A 23,591-nucleotide genomic window follows, 5' to 3' on the forward strand; every position below is an offset into this window, starting at 1 on the left:
ATTTATCCCCAGGCTCCCATGACAGTGAAGTGGGTGCTGGAAATTGAGTCTCTCCCCAAAGAAAATGTGGAGCGTCTGTTAGGGGGATGCTGGGCATGTCTGGAGGACCTCAGCAGAGTGTAGGGATTGACAATAGTGTTGACAGGAATGTGGGTGTAGCAACTGTGAGTTAAAAATGACCTCTCACGTCCAGACCCTCTGCACAGCCTCTTGGCCTTATCATCCCCGAGAAAACACCAAGCGTCTGGCTTCCAGGGAATGTGTAGCCCACCCAGGTTTCGTGGTTTCCAGATGTCCCAATGTCCCAATCACCCATTAAAAAAATTCCTTTTAAATTTACTTAGTTTTGGCTGGGCTGGGTCTTTGCTGCTGCGCCCCGGCTCTCTCTAGATGCAGTGGGCGGGGGCCAGTCTCCAGTTATGAGACCTGGGCTTCTCACCGCGATGGCTGCTCTTGTGGAGCACAGGCTCTAGGGTGCCCCGGCTTCTGTAACCACAGCCCGTGGACTCAGTGGTTTTGGCTCCTGGGCTCTAGAGCACAGGCTCAGCTGTGGTGGCACATGGGCTTACTGCTCTGAGGCATGTGGGACCTTCCTGGACCAGGGATCGCACCCGAGTCTCCTGCGCTGATGGGCGGATTCTTTACCACTGAGCCACTAGGGAGGCCCACTAGTCACCCTTCGAGTCAGGAGACAGCCGACTCCAGGGGGTAACAGGAGGAGAGTCTGTTTACAGAGGTGTGACCAGAGCCTAGGAAAATATCCAGGATCTATTGTTCAATAAAACCACGAGATGCAGCGCGGCTTAGGAACTGTGCCATCCTTTGTCTGAGGAAAGGTTGGAAGAGAGGAATAGATTTTCCTATTGTCTGGGTTTTTGCATAAACACTGGAAGCATGCGCAGGAAGCCTGTCCAGCGGTGGCGTCTAAGGAAGGAAGAGACCAAGTATTTAGGTGCAGCAACAGAGATCTTTGAAAAGGTGTACCTTTTCATATTCTTGGGATGTTTTTTGTTGTGGTGGTGGTGGTCCCCACCCCTCTGCCCTGGAGGCCACCCTTCTGCTTGGTTTTCATGTCTTCCAGCTTCTTAGATTCCACACATGAGAGACGGTCTACAGTATTTCTCCCTCTGACTCGTCTCACTTAGCATAATGCCCTCAGGGGCTACCCCTGTTGTTGAAATCTTTTTTCTTTTCTTTTCCTGGGGAGGGGGTGGGGCACCCTGAGCGACTTGTGGGATCTCAGTTCCCTGATCAGGGATTGAACCTGGGTCCTTGGGAGTGAAAACATGGAAGCCTAACCACTGGACCCCCAGGGAATTCCCTCTCTCCCTTTTTTTTTTTAAATTGAAGTATAATTGACACATTACATTGTGTTAGTTTCAGGTGTACATGGTAATGATTTCATAGTTGTATATATTGCAAAATGATCACTATAATAAGTTTAGTCAACATTCATCACCATATCGTTACAATTTTTTAAAATTTATTTTAAAAAAATGATCTATTTTTGGCCAGACTGGGTGCCTTGGGGGAATCTTAGCTCCCCAGCTAGGATTGAACCCAGGCCACGGCTGTGAAAGCGCCAAGTGCTAATCGTTGGACTGTCAGCAAACTCGTTACAGTTTTTTTCTTTCTTTCTTGTCATGAGAACTTTTAAGATCTACTCTGTTAACAACTTTCAAATATATAACATGGTATCATTGACTATGGCCACCATGGGTCATTTTTTGTTGCTGTTTAGTCGCCAAGTCGTGTCTGACTCTTTGCGACCCCATGAACTGCAGCCCACCAGACCCCTGTGTCCATGGGATTTCCCAGGCAAGAATACTGGAGTGGATTGCCACTGCCTTCTGCAGGGGATCTTTTCCACCCAGGGATCAAACTAGCAATCTCCTGCATTGGCAGGAGGGTTCTTTACCACTGAGCCACCAGGGAAGCCCCATACCTCCTTCCACGGATGTAATATTTTATAGGACTGACTTATTTTATAACTAGAAGTTGGTATCAATCTGCAACCTTTTTTTCTGATATGGCCACCGTTTTGTCCTTTTTCCTTTGCAGTCTACCATGTGAATTATTACCGAGTCAGAAGCTGGGTATATAATTTCATCTGGCTTAGCAGGGAGCCTTGGGCTTCCCAGGTGGCTCAGTGGTAAAGAATCCACCTGTCATGCAGGAGATGAAGGAGATGCAGATTCGATCCCTGGGTCGGGAAGATGCCCTGGAGGAGGAGATGACAACCTACCCCAGTATTCTTGCCCGGAGCATCGCACGGGCAGAGGAGCCTGGGGTCCACGCGGTCATGGAGAATGGGACACGACTGAGTGACTGATCACAGCACACAGCAGGGAGCCTTACGACTGGGAATGGAGGCAGATGCCGGGTGTAACCTGGCGTCTGGAAGGAGGCTTGGCGAGCTTGTCCCTGGGGAGGGAACGTGAGCCTCACTGCAGAGATCGAGTTAGCGATCACAAACGGTGATTGCTGACCCGCCAAACAGGCAGCAGGAAGGAAGGCCAGAGTTTGAAGCCAAGGGTCCTTATCTCCAGACTTGGGTCCTCCCGGCATCTCTCGCTGGGATCTGGTGTTGAGTCAGGCCCGTCCACCCCGGCAGGCCAGGAGCTGCTGCAGGGCCGCCACCACGCCCAGTTCCTCTCCTGGGATGAGGATCCTTGGAGGTTTCCAGAATGATGAGTCATTTCCCAGATAAACTGGGGAATGAGAGTCAGTGCTGGCCCCGGGGGCTCTCACCCTGGGGTCGCTCTCAGCCTATTCCTTGGGGGGAGGCCGGGGCAGGCAGTTTCAGGACAGAAACTTACAGGGTCTGGCCAAGTTTTCTATGCAAATCTGAGACCTGTGCGGGCTCTAGCATGCCGAGACCTCCCTCTAGCGGGCTGTGATGGAAAAATGCGTTTAGTGGTAAAGAACCCACCTGCCATGCAGGAGACCTAAGAGAATGCAGGTTCGATCCCTGGGTCAGGAAGATCCCCTGGAGGAGGAAATGGCAACCCACTCCAGTATTCTTCCCTGGAGAATCCCACGGACAGAGGAGGCTACAGTCCATAGAGTTGCAAAGAGTTGGACATGACTGAAGCAACCAAGCACTGATAAAGATAATAACAATTCTTTCCTCCAGCAGTGATTTGTTGACTGTGCATAAGGGTCATAGGTACAGGGGAGACGGCAGGGAATCGGACACACACGGTCCTATATACCCTGGAATCTCACTCGGCCATAAAAAAAGAATGAAATAGTGCCATTTGTGACAACATGGATGGACCTCAAGAGTATTGCGCTAAGTGAAATAAGTCAGACAGAGAAAGACAAATGCTGCATAATTTCACATATATATGGAATCTAAAAAGAGAAACAACAAGTGAGCAAATAACAAAAACGCAAACAGTTATAGACACAGAGAACCAACAAGGGGTTGCCACAAGAAAAGGGCTAGGGTGGGAAAGAGAGAGATGGGGGAGATTAAGAGGTGCGAATAGATGGAGAAAAAGTGGAAATACATGGGGAGAAAATGGAAACAGTGCAGATTTCATTTACTTGGGCTCCAAAATCACTGCAGACAGTGACGGCAACTATGAAATTAGAAGACGTTTGCTCCTTGGAAGAAAAGCTACGGCTAACCTAGACAGCACGTTAAAGAGCAGAGACATCACTTTGCTGATGGAAGGTCCGTCTAGTCAAAGCTGTGGTTTTTCCAGTGGTCATGTGTGGATGTGAGAGTTAGACCATAAAAAGGCTGAGCACTGAAGAACTGATGCTTTTGAACTGTGGTGTTGGGGAAGACTCTTGAGAGTCCCTTGGACTGCAAGGAGATCCAACCAGTCCATCCTAAAGGAGATCAACCCTGAATATTCACTGGAAGGACTGATGCTGAAGCTGAAGCTCCAATACTTCGGCCACCTGATGGGAAGAACTGACTCACTGGAAAAGACCCTGATGCTGGGAAAGATTAAGGGCAGGAGAAGAAGGGGGCGACAGAGGATGAGATGGTTGGATGGCATCACCAAGTCAATGGACATGAGTTTGAGCAAACTCAGGGAGATCCTGACGGACAGGGAGGCCTGGTGTTCTGCGATCCATGGGGTCACAAAAGTTGGACATGACTAAGCAACTGAACAACAGCAACCCTCTTTGAATTACATGGTGGTCCCGTGGTTAAGACTCTGAGCTTTCCACTGCAGGGGGCAAGGGTTTGATCCTTGGTCAGGGAACTAAGATCTCATATGCTGCGTGGCTTGGCCAGAAAGAAATGAATCGTGGCTATGGAATGTATGGTGTGGGGAATGTAGTTGGTAACTATGTGATATCTTTGTATGGTAACATATTGTGACTAGACTGTGATCATTTTGAAATGTGCAGAAATATTGAATCACTATGTTGAGTAACAGGAGCTAACCTACTATTGTAGGTCAATTATACTTCAAAAACAAACTCAGAGGAAAAGCGATCAGGTTTGTGGTCACCAGAGGTGGGGGTGGGGTGAAGAGTGTCAAAAGGCACAAATTTCCATTTCTAAGTAAGTAGTAGGGTGTCATGTACAACATGATAAATATCATCAACCCTGCTGTATATTATGTGCATCAATCATTAGGAGGGACTTTGCTGGTGGTCCAGTGGTTAAGAATACACCTTGCAATGCAAGGGACTCGGGTTCGATCCCTGGTTGGAGAACTCAAATCCCACACGCCGTGGAGTAGCCGAGCCCAGGCACTGTGATTACTGGGCCCATGAGCCCCAACTAGAGCGTCTGTGCATTGAAGGGAAATATTCCACCTGAGACAATGAAGATAGTGAGCGCCAAAACTAAGGCCCATCACAGCCAAAAAAAGATAAATAAATAAAAAGAGAGTTGTTAAGAGTAAATCCCAAGGGTCCTCTCTAAAGGGAAAAAATATTTTCTATTTCTTTCATTTTGTATTTATAGGAGGTGGTGGATGTTAACCTGGGCTTCCCTGGTGGCTCAACTGGTAAAGAATCCGCCTGCAATGGGGGAGACCTGGGTTCGATCCCTGGGTTGGGAAGATCCCCTGGAGAAGGGAATGTGCCCACTCCAGTATTCTGGCCTGGAGAATCCCATAGACTGTATAATCCATGGGGTTGCAAACAGTCAGACACGACTGAGCGACTTTCACTTTCAAATAAAGAGAGGACATATAAATGGCAATGTCTAAGACCCATCAAGCCCCAAAAAGGAAATAAACAAAAAGGAAGCTGTTAAGAGAGTAAATCTTAAGGGTTGTCACTAAAGGGGAAAATTTGTTTTCTATTTCTTTAACTTTGTGTTTATAGGAGACGATGGATGTTCGCTAAGCTTATTGCGATAATCACTTCGCGGTGTGTGGAAGTCAAATCATGATACTGTTCACCTTGAACTTACACAGTGCTGTGTGTTAATTATATCTCAATAAAACTAGAAGGAAAGAAAAAGACAATCCATCAAGGGCTACATTCCAAGGAGACAGACAGACAATACATAAGCAGAGACACGAATAAAATGCTTTCCAATATGAAAAGTGCAATAAATGTAATGATGCACAGGGGCCTGGGGAACTGGCGGTGGGGGAAGTCCCTCCTTAAACTGAGCAGGCTAGGCGCCAGCCGCGTCTGAGACAGTGAATCTGAGCTGAGAACTGAAGGAGGAGGAGGAGCCAGCCTCCCTACAGATCCTAAGTGAGTCTGGACATTCAAAACACAGGGGAGAACCAGCATGAGGACCCTACATAAGGGCTTCCATGGCGGCTCAGTGGTAAAGAACCCGCCTGCCGATGCAAGAGATGTGGGTTCAACCCCTGGGTTGGGACGATCCCCCGGAGGAGGAAATGGCAACGCACTCGAGTCTTCTTGCCTGGAGAATCCCACGGACAGAGGAGCCTGCTGGGCTAAAGTCCATGGGGTTGCAAAGAGTCGGACCTGACTGAGTGGCTAAACAACAACCACAACCCAAATTAAAAGGGATGCAACCTAAGTATATGAAAAACAGCCCCAAGGCTAGGGTCGTGGATCGGAGGGACCAGGGACCAGGATGCAGGAAATGAAGCATCCCGGGCTGGCGGGAGCCAGATGACCCAAGGCGTTTTTAGAGCATAATGAAGACTCTGGCTTTTGTTCAGAGAGGAAGGGGAAGCAATTAGATGCTTTTAAAACTGGAAATGAAATCATCAGATCTCTGTGCTCCGAAAGTCTTTCTGGGTGGAGAAAAGACAGTGGTGATGCTGAAGCCTGGAGGCCAGGTGAGGTGTCAGAGCAGACATGGGGGAAAGGCTTTGGGGTCTTCGGGAAAGATGTTGGTGGATGGTTGCAGGGGACAGAGAGCTGACAGGAGATTCTTTTACTCCACCCATATTTATAGAGTCCGTTGTGCCTTGTAACGGGCTCTGCAGATAAAACCACGAAGGAAACGAAGCCTCTGTTCTCTTGGGGCGCCTCTTCTATGAGGGGAGGCTGCTAATTAACCACACGAGCCCACAGACAGAGCCCGGGAAAATCAGCAAAGACATGACGCAACGAGGAAAGATAAAACAATCTTTTCAGGTGGCACACTCATAAAGGACCCGCCTGCCAATGCAGGAGACGCGGGTTCAACCCCTGGGTTGGGAAGATCCCCTGGAGGAGGACATGACAACCCACTCCAGGATTCTTGCCTGGAGAATCTCATGGACAGAGGAGGCTGCTGGACTGGAGTCCATAGGATTGCAGAGAGTCAGACACTGACAAGTTAAAGTTTTACATCACCTCCTGCTCCTTCTGCCTCTGTAACTCAGCTTGCCCTGGCAAAATCTAGATCATGTAGGTCATTTAGTCTCAGAAAGTGGGGACTTGCAATACTAGAAACTGGAGTTTATCTCACTCACCCTTGCCCTGCTCTTTGCAATCCCGGCCCCTGCAGACCTGCTTCATCATGCCTGTCCAGGTTAGACATCCCCCTCCCCATCTTGACCGCTGTTTAAACCCCTTAGTTTAAACCAGCCTATAAACAGTTAGTGTTGCGGGCTACAGTCTGTCATAAAAACTCTGTAATCCCTTTGTTCAGAGCTCAGAGCTTGGAGTGTTAACTCCTCAGGGCCCGCCGGCATAATAAACCCGAGTTCTCCAACTCTCCTGAGTGTGTTGCTTGATTTCTGTGACAACACGGCTGAGCGTGCATGTACACACACACACACACACACACACACACACACAGATGGAAGACTGTTGTCCCACTGCTCTCCCAAGAGCAATCCGTTGTGAACCTGAACATCCCCGCATGTTGTCTTTGGGTATGTCAGGAATCCAAGGACTTGCCTCTTTACCTGGCCATTTCTTAGGGTGGCATTTGCCGCAAGCAGCCTCAGAGGATGAGGGAACGTCTCCTTCTCAAACAAAGAGCAGGGTTGCTTGAATGGAAATGGAGTCCCCCAAGCTCAGTGTCCTTCAGCTATGACACAAACGGCTGCGGGATCCAGGTGGGCACCTCTGTGTCGCCCAGGGGAATTTGGGGACAAGAACTGATGTGAACACGGTGGGCCTGCTGCCTGCTGTGATGTCTTTTTGTCTCTGACCAGGGGTCTCTTATCTCCCATCAGCGTCCATGAAACAGGAACAGGTTGACTTACTCATTTATACTATCCGTAAAATCCTGGGCCCGGTCAATATGCCCTTGAGAAATGGATTGCTAAGGTTTCAGAGAGGTTTTCCCCGTGGGCGTGGACTCAGACACTCTACATTCCAGACTGGGTGTGGTAGAGTCATAGTTCCCATTCAGAGTTCAGAACTCAGCCTCTGAAAGGTTTGGAAGAATGCCTGGAACATGGTAAAAAGGTCAGAAGAGAGGCACTGTTCTTAGGGTTGTTAGATTGTTGTTATGGAGGCATGCAGATCCATGCTTTGAAGGAAGAAGGGCCCGTCTGTGGACCTTCTGGGGAGCCAGTGAGCATAGCCTGGGCATCTGGGCTAAAGGTGCTCTGGGAAGGAGACAAACTCATTTGGGAATTTGTGCTCTTACGCTTGGAAAGGTTGCTCATCCAGTGGACAAAGCTCTTAGGATGACGATAACACGGTTTGTCTTGCTGTTTAGTCGCTCAGTCGTGTCCACTCTGTTGCGATTGCGTGGACTGTAGCCCTCCAGGCTCCTCTATCCATGAAATTTCCCAGGCGAGAATACTGGAGTGGGTTGCCATTTTCTTGTCCAGGGGATCTTCCCAATCCAGGGATCAAACCCACGTCTCCTGCAGTGCAGGCAGATTCTTTACCACTGAGCCACCAGGGAGCCCCATAAGCATGGTTATTTGTGTGTGTATCTATAACTGTATCGAGAGTGATTTTATTGTAAGGAATTGACTCGTGCAGTTACGGAGACTGATGAGTCCCTAGATCTGCCTTTAGCAAGCTGGAGACCAATGAGGGCTGATGCTGTGAAATCAAACTGTTAGTCACTCAGTCGCATCAGACTCTTTTGTGACCCCATAGACAGTATCCCGCCAGGCTCCTCTGTCCATAGTACTTCCTAGGCAAGAATACTGGGGTGAGTAGCCATTCTCTTCTCCAGGGGATCTTCCCGACCCAGGGGTTGAACCTGGGTCTCTGGCACTGCAGGCAGACTCTTTATCATCTGAGCCTCCAGGGAAGCTCCCAGAGGTTGTTCAAAGGCTGGCAGGCTAAAGAAGAGCCAATATTTTAATCTGAGTCCAGAGGCAAGGAAAAAACACCAATGTCCTGGCTCAAAGGCAGTCAGGCAGAAGGAATTCTTTCTTTCTTAGCCTTGGTCTAGTCAGGCCCTCACCTGATTGGATGAGGTCCTCCCCACAGAGGGCAATCTGCTTTTCTCAGGCTACTGGTTCAAATGTTCATCTCCCCCAGAAACACCTTCATGGATACACCCAGAGTAATACATCCATTCTTTTTCAGATTCTTTCCTCATTTAGCAGACAATCTCTATGTACAGAAATGGCTGACCCATGTGAGCACTGGGATAGTCATTTGTGTAGATAGCAAAAAAAAAAAAAAAAAGTTAGCAAATATTTACATACTCAGTGTCTTAAAATTAGAATCCAAACACATTTCCTCCATAAACCGCCATCACAAAAGATAAACACTTTTACAACATCTTTAAATTATTTTAAATAGTTTTGAGGTTTATAAACTTGAAATGATGACTGTTAGTAACAGGCAACTATGTGAGTATGTTTGTGGTGAAAAATTCTGCTGATGGAAAGCTGCTAACCATGTGTTTGAAACGAAGGTAAGTTTGCTAAACAAGCTTGGGATAATGAACCACTGACTGTTATGTAACCTGCTGATGTAGTTGTAAGTATCTTAACTGGTGTAGAAGACTGCATAGATTATCTTAGAATTTGGAACAAATATAAAGTCACACCTCCCTGCTAAGTTATCTTGTGCATAAAATAAATAAATGACTCTAACAGGTACCAGAATGGAAGATTGCATAGATTATCTTAAAATTTGGAACATATATAAAGTCATTCTTCCTTGCAAAGTTATTCTGTGTTTAAAATAAGTAAATGACTTTGACAGGTAAATTTAGAACAATGGTTTTTCAACTGAGGATAATTTTGTTCCCTGTTGTTTTTTTTTTTTTTAAATATCTACTCTCTTAGCAACTTCCTTCAATTAATTTATTTTTGGCTGTGCTGAGTCTTTGCTGCTTTGCATGGGCTTTCTCCAGTTGCAGCAAGTGGGGCTCCTCTTCTCTGTGATTTGTGGGCTTCTCATGGCAGTGCTTCTCTTGTTCCGGAGCACGGGCTCTGGGCGTGTGGCCTCAGTCGTTTCGGTGCACGGGTTTAGTTCCTCTGCGGCATGTGGGATCGTCCCAGACCAGAAATCGAACCTGTGTCCCCTGCTTTGGCAGGTGGATTCCTATCCACTGCTCCACCAGGGAAGTCCTTGCTCCTTGTTCTAAAATATTGGCTTTGCGCTTATCCAGGTATGGTGAAGCCCCCAGACCAGGGGACCACTGCCATTGAAGATGTAGTTTATTATACAGTAAGAAATATGTATTTGATCTTTGTTCCCAGTTCCTGACACAGAGTTTCTGAAACCCTTGTCATTTCCTGAGAGATGGGAGTAAGAAGAGCATCATTTGTTTCAATATTTGGTCTTCGTCCAAGACAGCTCAGAATCTCCAGAGTCCTGAGAATGCCCCTCTGTATGTTAATGATGGTAAGATGATGGGTGGCTGGGGCTACTCATTAGAGGTCTGGAGGAATGGAGAACTGGGTGTTTGTGTGGGGAAAAAAAAACAACAACACGTTTGGTGTCAGAAATGCCAGCCGTGAAAACAGCAGGGTTACTTTCCCAGATCCCAGCTCGGCCTGGAGGCAGAGAGGAGTGAGGACGAGATGGAGGAGGAGTCCTTCCTGCGGTTTCCGTGGGAGGGAGCAGGTGAGGCAGCGGAAGGAGATTTTGTTGATGTTGCTGTTTAGTCTCTAAGTCGTGCCCGACTCTCTGCGACCCCGTGGACTGTATCCCACCAGGCTTCTCTGTCCATGGGATTCTCCAGGCCAGCATACTGGAGTGGGTTGCCCTTTCCTCCTCCAGGGGATCTTCCCTATCCAGGAATCGAACCCACGTCTCCTGCATTGGCAGGCGGGTCCTTCACCACTGAGCCACCTAGGAAGCTGAGAAACCCTGGTTCAGAGCAAAATGCAAAGCCTTATTTCCCCCAATTAACAGTGGATTAATTAAACAGTTTCCTGATTCAGTAGATTTTCTTGTTCCAGACCTTGCAACGGAAGACGGGGGTGGATACAAATGGGATGGACTTTGGAGGGAGCCATATAATCTGATATAACTGGCTGACTCAACACCCAGATGTTCAAAATGCACTGTGAGAAAAGCTCTAGAAACAGCGGAACCACGTGCCAACTGTTTATACTCCTCTTCCTGGGCCTTCAATTTGACGAGAAAACATGAGTAATTGTTTCGCTCTGCAATGTATGGGCAGCATCTGCTGTATGTTCCAAGCTCCTTGCTGGGTCTTGTTAGCATCTGATACAGACTTGTCGATCAAACCATATGTATCTACGTGAATGTCTGTGCATGTGGTAGGGGCATGGGTATTTGATGAATAAACGAATGAATGAATGGAAATCAAGAATACATTTCTGAGGAATAATGAATACATTTAGAGAGAGGTAAGAGTGACTTTTTAAAAATGATACTTGCAGCAACATGCATGGGCCTAGAGGTTATTGTTTTAAAAATATTTATTTATTTTTTATATTGTCATGGCTGTTCCAGGTCTTAGTCGCGGCACGTGGGATCTAGCTCCCTGACCAGGGATTGAACCTGGTCCCCCCTGCATTGACAGCGAGAGTCTCTCACCAGGGAAGTCCCCTTAGAGATAATACTCAGTGAAGTGAGTCAGACAAAGACAAATATCATATGATATCACGTATATGTGGAATCTAAAATATGACACAAATGAACGGATCTATGAAATGTAAACAGACTCACAGGCACAGAGGCCAGATTTGGTGGTTGTGAGGGGTGGGACGGATTGGGAGTTTGGGGTGAGTAAATGTAAGCTATTATATACAGAATGGATAAACAACAAGGTCCTACTGTATCGCACAGGGGACCACATTCAATATCCAGTGATAAACTATACTGGACAATAATATGGAAAAGAATGTATAACTCAATCACTTTGCTGTACAGCAAAAATTAATACAATATTATAAATCGACCATATTTCGATAATTTTAAAAATTAAAAAAAAATTTAAAAGTAAGGATGACTTGTTTTAGAATCTCCCTAATTCCTTTATTTAAAACCAAACACAAACCAAACACCCCCGCTCTCCCTAGGAAAGAGCCCACCCAGCAATAAGTGAATCCCAGGGAACCCTAGAATACAAGCAGATGGGCTCACCCAAACACATATTTCTTATTCTAAATCACAGTAATGAAACAAAAGCAGTTATGAACAAACAACAAACAGAGGCTTCTCTGGTGGGCCAGTGGCTAGGGCTCTGCAATTTCGGCGCAGGGGGCACAGGTTTGATCCCTGGTCGGGGAACTAAGATCCCACAGGCTGCATACAGCCAAAAAAAGAAAAAAGAAAGAAAACCAAAGAAACCAACATCTATCTAAAGTTAGGAAATCTCAGAAAGGAGACGAGTGAGGGAAAAGATGACATGTAAAGAGGAGCTGACAAGGGTCAAAAAGGGATTAGAAACTTAAGGCATTTACAATATGCCAGCTAAGCCCTAAGAAACGCGAGAATAAACAGACTCACAGAAAGCAGAGCAAGTGAAATTGATGATGGAAAGAAGAAAAAAATCTGGTTCAAATGGAGATGAAAAGTTATAAAAATGAGTGAGACACAAAGACGACCCAAAATACCATAATAGAAATAGCTGAAGAAGAAAACCCAAACAATGGAACAAAACAAGTAATAGAAACCATGATCTAATAAACTTTCCTGAAAGAGAGAATTTGAAATTGAAGGGCCAAGTATGTAAGTAGGAAATTGGCCAAGAAGACTCGTCAGTAATACACAGTCTACGAAAACTACTCATTTGTGTTTTTAGGGGAAAATAATTATTTGCACATCCAAGCAACAGATCGAGTTAATTTAGAAGGGAAAGGAAATCAGATTAGCATTACATTTTTGACTACATACTTTGTTTCAGGAGGGAGTGCTTAAAAATTGTATGATATTTATCAGTATATTAAAAAAACTCCACACGCCTCGTGGAGTGGCCAAAAATCTTTTTTAAAAAGGGGGCTTCCCTGGTGGTCCAGTGGGTAAGACTGTGCTTCCAGGGCAGGCAGTGTGGGTTTGATCCCTGGTTGAGGAACTAAGATCTCACATGTAGCGTGGAGCAGCCAAAAATTTAAAAAATAATAGAAAAAGCTCTTGACCAACTAGGGTTTATCCTAAAAATGCAAAGATGGCCAAAATTAGGAAATCATGAATGAAATTTATCCTCTTAACTGACCTAAGAGGGGGAAAAATCACATGATCATTCCCAGATACGCTTGACACAATTTAATATTTATTCATTTTAACACATAACCAAATAGGAAGTGATAGTTCTTTAAAATACTGATTGATAACCCCCAATTCAGGATGTCAATGAGCAAATATCAGAGGCTGTAATACAAATAACACTAGAGTCTAAATTTAAATCAAGGATGAGACAAGAATGCCCACTATCTTCAATGCTATTTAGCACAGAAAAACACATCTTCCATTTTGTGAAAATCTAATGAGATCTCACTCACTTGCCTTGAGATTGTTCCAAGTACCATAGAGCTCCCATACTTTGGCCACCCGATGCGAAGAGCCACCTCATTGGTAAAGACCCTGATGCTGGGAAAGATTGAGGGCAGGAGGAGAAGGGGACCACAGAGGATGAGATGGCTGGATGGCATCACCGACTCGATGGACATGGGTTTGAGCAAGTTCTGGGAGATGGTGAAGGACAGGGAGGCCTGGTGCTGCAGCCCATGGGGTCGCAAAGAGTCGGACACGACTGAGCGACTGAACAACCCGTAGAGCCAACAGGTGAAAGGAATTCAGCTTTAAGCGCCTCAGTACACTAATTTGCAAATGTTCTAAGCACATCTACAGGTTTTCAGGCATTCTTTCAGGCACAGGCGATAACACCTGAGCTGGGCTAGAAGAGGGTCCTGTGGTCAGGTTGGCGGCGACACTCCCACAATCCGTTTTGTCTCCTAGTGGGATGAAAAGCTCTGACTTTCTTCCTGACTGACTCCCATTGGGATTGTCTGAGAAAATCGTGCCCCTGGCTCACACACCTGGGTGGGTGATCTCCAGGTAGCACAATGCACTGATACAGCCATGAACTAGTGAAAGAAGAATGGACCCTTTTTAGCTGGTGTTTTCTTTCTCCCCCTTCCTCCTTCCAAACTAAGACAGTATTTGCTTGCCTTGCCTTTAATTTACACATTTTATTCATCAGCATTGAAAACGCGACACAAAAAGCTGGCTGAATAGGTATGGAACCCCTGCGAAGGATCTTAAACACGTGACCATCTTAATTTCCAAACTGACACCCGACCTTGTGAACCTGCTTTACCCTCTAGCTGGTAATGGCTGGGTTTTCACAATTCAGAGGTTTGTTTTTCCCCCCTTCGGCTAAGGGAACAATGCAATCCCTACACTTGTATTTCTCAATGTGTTACTAAGATATACGAACTTATCTACTCTGCTGCCTGGCGGGGAAAACCACTGTCCGTTGAGATTGTTTCTATTTGCTCTCACTCAGCTTGACTCAGGGGTGTGTTATTTAAAAGATTACAGGCAACACTTGGTTTCACTTCTGCTGCAGGACTGGCTTTCCTCGCTCCTGCAGTGCCGGAGCGCCCTCTGGTGGTCAAACAATCTCCTGCAGTCTTCCGTGAGTCCTGGCTTGGCGCACGGAGACTGAGGTCCCCCTATAAAATTAAAATTTTACAGAGGCACTCTTCATAGTCCCCTTGGAAAATCATGCAAAATATGATTACCATCATCCATGGAAGATCCAAATTGAAAACAGTTTCTCTTGTCTCAATCAGCTGCTGGGCAATGATGATACAATTCTTTCTGACTTGCAGGTACTTTTAATTAGGTAACTTAACCCTCCACTGCTCATATGCAAAAGCTGACGCTTAGATTCCCTCGTGTTTCATCAACTCTTGAGTACTTTCAGGTGTGGGGCGTTAGAGGGGTATCAGGAGGGCTAGCACAGGTCCCAAGGGTCTTAAGTACTCACTTTGAACAGTAGAATTTCTCCTAAAACTAGCTGGATGGGCAGTTTTTCTACAGGCACATTCTTTTTCAATTTTAGCATTTCCCAAATTGGGTTGCATGTTGTCACAGAAGGCATCTTACTATTGGGGTTCAAGAAGGAGTGGCCATAAAGACATGGAAGCAACTGAAATGTCCTTCATAGATGAATGGATAAATGTGGTATATATGTCTGGTGGAATATTCCACAGCCACTAAAAAGAAAGAAATATTGCCATTTGCAGCAACATGATTGGACCTTGAGATTTTTGCTCAGACTAAGTGAGGTAAGGCAGAAATGGAAAGACAAATATTATATTGGTATCACATATATGTGATCTAAAAAATAATGCAAATCTCTCTACAAAACAGAGTCACAAACACAGAAAACAGCACATGGTTACCAAAGAGGGGAACGATGCAGGGAGAAATTCGTTGTTTGGGATTAACAGACACAGTCATATATAAAATAAATCAAAAGGGATTTACTACATAGCACAACAGTAACCTATAATGAAAAAAGAACAGAAGAAAGGAATAGACATATTTATATTTGAATCACCTTGCTGAATACCAGAAACTAACATAATGTAAATCAACTCAGTCGCTCAGCCTCTCAGTTGTGTCCGACTTTGCAACCCCATGGACGGTACAGTCCTTGGAATTCTCCAGGCCAGAATACTGGAATGGGGAGCCTTTCCCCTCGCCAGGGGATCTTCCCAACCTAGGGATCGAACCCAGGTCTCCCACATTGCAGGCGGATTCTTTACAAGCTGAGCCACCAGGGAAGCCCTATAAATCAACTATACTTCAGTTAAAAAAATTATAGGAAACACCTGGTCAATTTCCCGTCCTCCTGGTGCAAGCCTGGCTGTGCCCGCGCCTGTTGTGTTGGAGCGCCCTCTCGTGGTGACAGGAGTCCTCTGCAGTCTCGGGCCGGTCCTGGCTTGGTGCCCTGAGACAGAGGTCAGAGGTCCCTGTATAAAATTAAAACAGGGGCACTCTTCATAGTCCCCGTGGAAAATAATTCAAAATTTGATTAGCACCATCTATGGAAGCTCCAAATTGAAAAAAAAATTCCCTTGCTTAATCAAGACTAGGCAACGAAGATACAATTCTTTCTGAGTTTCAGGTACTTTAACGAGGTAAGTTAGGCCTCCATCTGTTCACATGCAAAAGCTGATGCTTAGGTTCCCTTGTGTTTCATCAGATCTCTTGAGTACTTTCAGGTGTGGGGCGTTAGAGGGGTATCAGGAGGGCTAGCACGGGTCCCAAGGGTCTTAAGTACTCACTTTGAACAACAGAATTTCTCCTAAAACTAGCTGGATGGGCAGTTTTTCTACATGCACATTCTTTCAATTTTAGCATTTCCCAAATTGGGTTGCATGTTGTCACAGAAGGCATCTTACTATTGGGGTTCAAGAAGGAGTGGTCATAAAGACATGGAAGCAACTGAAATGTCCTTCATAGACGAATGGATAAGTGTGGTATATATGTCCGGTGGAATATTCCTCAGCCACTAAAAAGAAAGAAATATTGCCATTTGCAGCAACATGGATGGACCTAGAGATTTTCATAGTAAGCGAAGTAAGGCAGGAATGGAAAGACAAAATTATATTGGTATCACATATATGTGTGATCTAAAAAATAATGCAAATAATCTCTGTACAAAACAGAGTCACAAACACAGAAAACAACATATGGTAACCAAAGGTGGAAAGGGAGGGAGGGGCAAATTAGGAATTTGGGATTAGCAGATACACACCACTGTACATAACATAGAGATGAAGAGTTTACTGTATTTAATGTCTTTTAATAATCCTATAATTAAGAATAAAATATGAAAGAATACATACATGTAAACACGTAAATGTGAACTAACCTGCTGTCACCTGAAACACCACAGTATTGTGTATCAACTACATTTCAGTTAAAAAAGGAAATATATTGGCAACAGATGTTAGTCTCCCTTCCTCTTGGCCTAAGACTGGCTTTGCTGACGTCTGTCGTGTTGGCGCGCCCTCTGGTGGCGACAGGCGTTCTCTGCCGTCTCAGGGCAGGCCTGGCTTGGCTTCCTGAGACAGCGGTCACGGGTCCCTCTATAAAACTCAAAAAAAGGCCACCAGGGAAGCCATACACATCAACTATACTTCAGTTTAAAAAATGATAGGAAACACCTGGTCGGTTTCCCCTCCTCCTGGTGCAGGCCTGGCTGTGCCCGCGCCTGTTGTGTCGGAGCGCCCTCTTGTGGTGACAGGCGTTCTCTGCAGTCTCCGGCCGGTCCTGGCTTGGTGCCCTGAGACAGAGGCCGGAGGTCCCTATATAAAATTAAAACAGGGGCACTCTTCATAGTCCCCGTGGAAAATAACTCAAACTTTGACTACCCCCATCCGAGAAAGCTCCAAATTAAATTAATTTCTCTTTCCCTAGTCGACTGGTAGGCAATCAGGTAAAATTCTTTCTGATTTGCAGGCACTATTCACTAGGTAACTAAAGCCTCTATCTGCTCTCATGTAAAGCTGACTCCTAACTTCCCTCCTGTTTCCTCGAGTCTCTTGAGTCCCTTCAGGTGTGAAACATTACAGCTATCAGGAGGGCTAGCACTGAGCCTGAGTCTTAAGTACCCACTTTGGATCGTTAAATTTTTCCTAAAACTAACTGGATGGGAAGTTTTTCTGCATGAATAATTTTTTTCAACTTTAGCATTTCCGAAATTGGGATGCATGTTGTCACTCAACGCATGTAAATATGGGGTTCAAGTAGGAGTGGCCATAAAGACATGGAGCAACTGAAATGTTCTTCGTAGATGGATAGATAGCGTGTGGGACTTCCCTGGTGGTCCAGTGGTGAAGAACGAGCCTTCCAACGCAGGCGGAGCAGGTTTGATCCCTGGTCAGGAAACTAAGATCCCACGTGCCACTGAGCAAGTAAGACCTGACCCGACACAACCAACAGTAAAGCAATAAATAAAAAGAAAGGGTGGAAATAGCTCAAAGATTTAGAAAGTTCCAGACACCCCAAAGGATCAAATAAGCCAAATGGATGTGCTTGTTTTCACTGAAGACACCCAGTCATATTTTCAGTCCATTTCAAAGTCTTGAATATTTTTCCTTAGGCTTGTACTTTTGATTTCTTACCAGACACCATAGAGTGAGTTCTAAACGGGAGGTGAAGAAGAGAATGTGGGCAAGTGTGATTCAGGATGGCTCACCAGTTATGACCATATTCCAATCAGCAAAGTGGAAGAAATAGGAACAAGGGAAGAAGTTTGTTTCTTTTTAAGGGACGAACTTGAAGCCGGCGAAACACTGCAGCCCACACCTGGTTGGCTAGAAGCTGTTCAAGTGGCCATACCCACCTGCAAAGGATGCTGGGAAATGTAGTTTTTATTCTGAGTAGCCGTGTACCCACTAAGATAGAACATTCTCAGGAAGCGAATAGGTAGCGGACAGCCCTCAGTCTCCGTAATATATTGGTAAGAATCAATTCCCCCAAATGATGATTGATTGAGATTTTACATGTATATGTATAGGGCTTCCCTGGTGACTCAGACAGTAAAGAATTTGCCTGCAATGCAGGAGGCCCAGGTTCGATCCCTGGGTGGGAAAGATCCCGTGGAGAAGAGAATGGCAACCCACTCCAGTATTCTCGCCTGGAGAATTCCATGGACAGAGGACCCTGATGGGCTGCAGTTCATGGGGTCGCAAAGAGTTGGACACAACTGAGTGACTGACATACTTTCACATACGTATACGTATTTTACTGTACTGAATGGCAAGTGGATTTCCCTGACCAGGGTCTTAACTACGGGATCACCAAGGAAGTCCTTTTTAAAAAAAGTTTGTAGTTTTTTGGCCATGCCACACGGCATGTGAGATCTTAGTTCCCTGACCAAGTGTTGAACCCCAGCCCTCCGCATTAAGTGTGGAGCCCTAACCACTGGACTGCCAGGGAAGTTCTACCACTGACTGATCACTTTAAGATTTTTTTTCACCAAATAAGTCCTGATTGAGATATTTTTAGAAAAAAGGAGGTGTAGCTTGGTGGCTGAAAATTTACACACACCCACTCTAGGGGATTTTAATGCTATCCACAGACTATCACTCTGGTGATTGTTACAGAGCTAAAACTTGGACACACAAGATGAATAAATAAACACCAATTCCCTAAATCCAGTGATTTTGTTTGTTTATTTGTTTATTTCGGACTCATCATTCTACTGAAAAACAAGTGGGAGAATAGAAAATTAAATTATGGAGACTGGTCATATTCCATTCTTTTTTTTTTGGCTGTTCCAGGTCCTAGTTATGGCATGGGAGAACTTTTGCTGTGGCATGTAGGATCTAGTTCCCTGATCAGGGGTTGAACCTGGGCCTCCTGCATTGGGATGCACAGAATCTTAGCTTCTGGACCACCAGGGAAGTCCCCATATTCCATTCTTGGGGAGAAAAGAAACAAGGGTGAGGAAAAGACAACTCTCCCCACAACTTTAGCCCCTACATGCATTCCCTTGAATAGAGTTTGAAGGAAATTGAGTTAATCAGTCCCTTAGGGATAATTAGAAGTTTTCAAAGTTTTCTGGGTCCCTGAGGCATGACCCATGGGGAACCCCCTGGAGGTACTGCGGAGGAAAACAGAGGTAAGAAATCACTGCCTTTCCATTTGCATCACTGTCCCTGGGAAGACAGCAGATGCTTAATCACCTCCCCAGATGCCTTCTTCACCTTGTCGCCCCGCTCACAACCATTCATTGACCCCTGGCTACCTGTGACAGCCACCCATTTTAGGAATTCCGGTGGAATACCAGGTTCACGATTCGCTCCGTCTCCTGCTTTTGCAACTCTTTTATCCCCCTAATCAATCCAGACCAATAATAATCATTTTGAAAAATCCTTCGTAACTTACCTTGAGACACCCACCTACAACATTTTGTGATTTTCACGGTGGTACTAACCCATGATGAATAGGTCCTCATGAGAAGAGGAGGTTGGAATGCAGAGAGCACGTACAGACACCAAGGGGTGAGACAGTCAGTAAATGAAAATACAAGGCACCTGAGAAAATGGGACCGAGACAGACTGGAAGATGCTACGCTGCAGCCTTGAGGCTGGAGGAAGCGGCCACTAGCCAGCAGCTCCCAGCAGCTGGAAAAGGCAAGCACCCGTTTTTCTCCTAGAAGCTCCAGGGGTGTGTGTGGTCCCACCAACACCTTGGTTTCAGCCTGGTGACACTGGTTTTGGACTTCTGGCCTCCAGAACTATGAAAGAATAACTTTATTATATTTTGTAATTTTTCTTTTTTTTTTGAAAGTATAATTGATTTACAATGTGTTAATTTCTGCTCTAGCAAAACATTCTCTTAAAAATGTCCTTTCTCACTACAGTTTGTCATAGGATATATATTTTTAAAATGTCCATATTTATTTTTGACAGCGCTGAGTCTGTGTTGCTGCACAAGCTTTCTCTAGTTGCAGCGAGTGGGGGCTACTCCTCACTGCGGTGCGCGGGCGTCTCCCTGCGGTGGCTTCTCTTGTTGCAGAGCTTGGACTCAAGGGCACGTGGCTTCAGTAGTTGCAGGACGTGGGCTCAGTAATTGCGGCTCCTGGGCTCTAGAGTGCAGGCTCAATAGTTGTGGCCCAGGGGCTTAGCTGCCCTGCAGCATGTGGGATCTTCCTGGACCAGGGATCGAACTCATGTCTCCTGCATTGCAAGCAAATTCTTCACCACTGAGCCACCAGGGAAGTCCTGTCATAGGACATTGAATATAGTCATCTGTGCTATAGAATTGGACCTTGTTGTTTATCCAGTCTATATATAAAAACTTAAATTTTCAGTGTTTCTCTAATTTAAATTTTAATTTTTAAACTTCACAGGCTGCCCTGGGTCTTAGCTGCAGCACATGGGCTCTGTGGTTTCAGCATGCAGTCTGCATTGCAGCAGGTGGGATCTGGTTCTCTGACCAGGGATCAAACCTGGGCCCCCTGCACTGGCAGTGTGGAGTCTTAACCACTGGACCACCAGGGAAGTCCCTGAAATTTCTGCTGTTTTCAGGAAAGCTATCTGGCTGGCTGGAGCTGAAATAAGGACAAGAATAAAATTCAAGCCATTGTCCAAGAGAAAAAAAAAGACACCTACATATAGCAAATTTCAGATAAATGATGAACTTTAAAATATATGTTTTTATACATAATATTTTATAGGAGTACAGATTTTATCTGTATTAATTACACATATATTTAAATATGTATACACAATACACTGTTACAGGCATATGTCATTTATTTCTGCTTTGCAGATGCTGCATATTTTGCAAATTGAAGTTTCGCGGCAACACTGGGTTGTCAGATGATGGTTAACATTTTTAGCAATAAAGTATGTTTTTGGCCGTTCAGCCTGTGGGATCTTAGTTCCCTGACCAGGGATTGAACCTGGCCCTGGCTGAGAGAGCACTGAGTCCTAACCATTGGACTGCCAGGGAATTTCCAGCAATAAAATATTTTTAAATGAAGGGATGTATATTGTTTTTTTAAGCAGAATGTCGTAGTACACTGAGTAGATTGCAGTGTACTTCTATGTACTTTGTACTTTTATGTGCACTGTGAAACCAAAAAAATTTGTATGTGACTCCCTTTATTGCCATATTTTATTTATCGTGGTGGTCTGGAATCAAACCAGCAATATCTCCAGGGTACGCCTGTATTAACTCTCCACTTTGGGTCATATTATTTAATTGTTATAGAGAGTGCACCATTTTTCCCACACTATGGTTTTGGCTGACTGTGTCCTCAGTTGAAATCTGAATCTATCCCTCACATCTGCCATGAGCTGTCGTTGATCTAGAAACTTGGTTACATTCTGGTTCAGCTTTTATCAAGTCTCTTTCATGGGCAGTGTTCTGCATTGCCTATCAGCACATTGGGTATTAACGGCCCAGGATATCTGGTTGTCCCACATCAGTAAGGGAGGAATGATAATCAGGTGATGTCAACCTGTTCCTCCTAAGTTTCACCTAACAGTTCCAGTCTCCATTCATTATCTCCTAACCCTGTAATTTTGTCCAACTCTTTGCAAGTCCATGAACTGTAGCCCACCAGGCTCCTCTGGACTGTCCATGGAATTCTCCAGGTAAGGATACTGGAGTGGGTTGCCATTTCCTCTTCCAGGGGAATCTTCCCAACTCAGGGATCAAACCTGGGTCTGCTGCATGGCCAGCAGATTCTTTCCTGTCTGAGCCACTGGGGAAGCTGAAGCTGAAGCTCCAATACTTTGGCCACCTGATGTGAAGAACTGACTCATTGGAAAAGACCCTCATGCTGGGAAAGATTGAGGGCAGGAGAAGAAGGGGATGACAGAGGAGGAGATGGTTGGATGGCATCATCAACTCGATGGACATGAGTTTGAGCAAGTTCTAGGAGTTGTTGATGGACAGGGAAGCCTGGAGTCCCTGGTTGCAAAGAGTCGGGCACGACTGAGTAACTGAACTGAATCCTGTAATTTCAGTAGAACTTGCAACTAATTCTGTTAATCCTCCTCCATCTGCTTTTTAATTCATCTAATAGTTTTGCTGTATTGTTTCTTGACTGCCATACCTCCTTCCCTCCAGTGCTGCTGTTCATTCTCACAAACAATACTTCATTATTACCAACATCTTCAGTGTCTATGATGTTGATTTCACGCATTCTGTTCTGCAACAACAACTTTTTATCTTTCTAGTTTGACTTTATTTTGGCCACATTGTGTAGCATGTGGGGTCTTAGTTCCCCAACCAGGGATCAAACCTGTGCCCCCAGCAGTGGAAACACAGAGTCTTAACCACTGGACCTCCAGGGAAGCCCCTTAGAAAAGTCGCCCAGTCGTGTCCAACTCTTTGTGACCCCATGGACTGTAGCCTGCCAGGCTCCTCTGTCCATGGGATTTTCCAGGCAAGAGTACTGGAGTGGGGTGCCATTTCTTTCTCCAGGGGATCTTCCCGACCCAGAGATTGAACCCAGTTCTCCTTCATTGCAGGCAGATGCTTTACCGTCTGAGCCACCAGGGAAGTCCTATATATCTATATATAAAGTCCCTTTATATCTTTTAGTTCTACCCAACTGTAACCATTTATCTATAAACCATTACTTCCTACTCCCTTCCCCCACCTCTGGCAATGCAGGAGTTTTCTTTTTCTTTTTTTCCAATTAAGAACTTATTGTCATCAACTCTATTGTGTGACTGTAAGGGTCTGTGATGACAGAAAAGTAACGAAAAATGATCATTTAAACTATGTTACACTAAATCTCAATAAAGCTGGGGAAAAGATAAAATGATCATTTTCCTTTATCCTGATTAAATGTTCCATTTTATCTCTTATTATTCTTTTTCTCAAAATCTACTTTGATATTAATATAGCTACCCTAGCTTTCTTATGTTACTCTGTACAGTGTATCTGTTCCCTTTCTTTTACTTTCAACTTATTAGTTAGTTAATTAGTGTTAGTAGCTCAGTCGTGTCCAACTCTTTGCAACCCCGTGGATCGTAGCCTGCCAAGCCTGCCAATCCCTCTGTCCATGGGCTTCTCCAGGCAAGAAGACTGGAGTGGGTTGCCATGCCCTCCCCAGGGGATCTTCCTGATTCAGGGATCGAAGCCGGGTCTCCTGCATTGCAGGCGGATTCTTTACCAGCTGAGCCACCAGAGCAGCCCTTTCCAATTGATTGGTGGCCTAATATTTAAAGGGCAACACTGGACACAATACACAGTTACGTGTGTTTCCTTCTTGTGTGCCCATCTCTGTGTTCTTGCTGGAATGGGTACAAGGAGCTGTTCCTCACGCGCCAGGTTAATATTGTATTTCTTCCTCTGGTCGC

The 23,591-nt window shown here is 45.2% G+C and overlaps 1 protein-coding gene and 1 long non-coding RNA gene across 2 annotated transcripts in view; one reads left to right on the forward strand and one right to left on the reverse strand.

Moving 5' to 3' along the window:
• Positions 1-23,591, reverse strand: part of PRKCG (protein kinase C gamma) — a 71,357-nt gene that overhangs the window by 46,878 nt on the left and 888 nt on the right. The window lies entirely within an intron of this gene.
• Positions 7,488-10,710, forward strand: LOC145512285 (uncharacterized). The gene is made up of 4 exons (XR_014058452.1): positions 7,488-7,597; positions 10,026-10,170; positions 10,310-10,392; positions 10,549-10,710. It is a non-coding gene; the product is annotated as an uncharacterized LOC145512285 (long non-coding RNA).

The sequence above is a fragment of the Giraffa tippelskirchi genome, chromosome 7 (assembly GCF_054371585.1).
Source record: "Giraffa tippelskirchi isolate mGirTip1 chromosome 7, T2T-mGirTip1v1.2.pri, whole genome shotgun sequence".
NCBI lineage: Eukaryota > Metazoa > Chordata > Mammalia > Artiodactyla > Giraffidae > Giraffa > Giraffa tippelskirchi.